General features: G+C 30.5%; 1 long non-coding RNA gene across 1 annotated transcript; it reads right to left on the bottom strand.

The window, feature by feature from the left end:
• Positions 1-737: 737 nt before the first annotated feature.
• Positions 738-1,564, bottom strand: LOC141483410 (uncharacterized). Its single transcript, XR_012466065.1, has 3 exons — positions 1,517-1,564; positions 1,314-1,455; positions 738-868 (listed from the first exon to the last, which is right to left on the bottom strand). It is a non-coding gene; the product is annotated as an uncharacterized lncRNA (long non-coding RNA).
• Between the last annotated feature and the right edge of the window lie 360 nt (positions 1,565-1,924).

Raw genomic sequence — 1,924 nt, 5'->3', positions numbered from 1 at the left:
GTGGTAAATGTTAAAGAAGTACTGAAAACTTATGTGAATTTCTAGAACTTCATCTAGCTTTTCCTAATACGACTAATTACCAGTCCGTGCAAAGCTTATCGTTAAATCATTTGAAAATGGAATTTTTAACAGGTGATGATCGACTGTATTGTCAAACATGCGCCAAACTAACTGACTGTTATAAGGAAACAAGTATAACTGAGGCACCAGTCAATCTAATAATAACACTGATGATTTTCAAACAAGACTCAACCTCTAACGGAAGCAAGAAACTCTTTGGAAGGTTCGAAATAGATGAACATTTCAACCTAGCAGACCACTGTTATAATATTCATGCAGTCATTGTTCACTGTGGTTCTGGCGTTGAATGTGGTCATTATTACGCCTTGGTCAAAGAAGAAACGGACTGGTTTAATGTTGACGATAGTCGTGTCACGAAGTGTTCTGGCGATGCATTGAATTTATTGGAGCCTCTGGAGACACCCTACATTTTGTTTCATGAGAGAGAGGACATTGTTAGATCAAGATCTTCAGATGATGTAGTGCTGCAGGTTTTTCCGGGTTTTCCTGCAGCTGAAAAAGCAAATGCGCCACTGGAATCAATGAAGTCGCCCCGGAGCGCCAATTAATTTTTATTGTTGTATTTATTTTATTTTTATCGTTGTTTTAACACATTGTAATAATTTTATAAATATATAGTATAATTATAATAGACTTCAACAAATATTTGAATGAAAATATAAATTTTTCACAAATGGTTAATCCAAATATAAAACATAAACATATTTTATTATTCATTATTATTATTGGTGATATCTACTAAAAAACAATTAGAGTTGATTTCGAAACCTTTCACTGAAGTAATGATCTAAAATGAAAGAGAACAGAGATTAGTGATAGTCTACATCTTCGCAATAATACTATTGGATCAATTTCTACTAACTAGCTTAGATATTATCCCATAGAAATATAAAAATATAATTATTTTTTTTGTACACATCCAATTTAACAAAAGGAGATACCCTTACTTTTTGATAATAGGAAAAACACAATGACGTACTTCATCACAGAAAAATTTGATTAGAAATATAACTGTGATGACAAAATTTACCTAGGTCTCCAATCATAACTTTCAGGCCTTCAAATCTATCAAATTTAAGAATTCTAGCATTTAATCACTCAGGTATAGACCTGAATAATAATAAGTATCTACAGCAAATCGCAAAAATATATAGTTATTTCAGAAAACTGAATATGTTTTTAATTGTAATGGTATACATATTTATTATTAAAGTTATGAATGAAAGACATACCTCTGTTATATATGATTCTTAATTTATTCCATCAATTGCTTCCTTGATTGAATATTTTTCTTTTGCCAATTGGGGGAGTCATTTCTTTCATTTCTTCATCAGTGAGCCTTTTAGCTATGTCTAAGGTTACATCATTTTCTGTCTGAAAAGTATGTGTTTTAAGTATATTATTAGGAGATAATTAATATATGTATTTTTTTTACCTTTAAAAATGCCAATTAGGTCATTTAATCCCAAGTTATTAAGAAATTATTCCATGTCCAAAAATAAAAGAGATTATATTGCATTTTTTGGGAAAGAAAGTTTTTGGCTTTCTACTACTCCATCTGATACAAAAAAAATGGATGAGAGAATCTTCCAAAGAAAGGAAGGATTAATCAATTTGAAAATAAGTAACTCTATACGTGTTACATGTATACCAGTTAGGGTGACAGTGTTCCATGTGAGTACAATTTATTACCATTCATTCAAAGTAGAACTCACGTGAATGATATCTGATTCTTATTCCTCCACGAATGTTCGATATACAAACTGAATAGAGAAGAGTATTTTCTGTATAATTCAGTGTTCATATAGAAGTATTTGTTTCCAAAGAATTTTTTCTTTCGTGT

Source organism: Leptinotarsa decemlineata, unplaced genomic scaffold, assembly GCF_025532065.1.
Source record: "Leptinotarsa decemlineata unplaced genomic scaffold, Ldec_3_MD MMD2_tig00003348_RagTag_RagTag, whole genome shotgun sequence".
NCBI classification, from domain to species: domain Eukaryota; kingdom Metazoa; phylum Arthropoda; class Insecta; order Coleoptera; family Chrysomelidae; genus Leptinotarsa; species Leptinotarsa decemlineata.
This window is presented reverse-complemented; position numbering and strand designations above follow the sequence as displayed.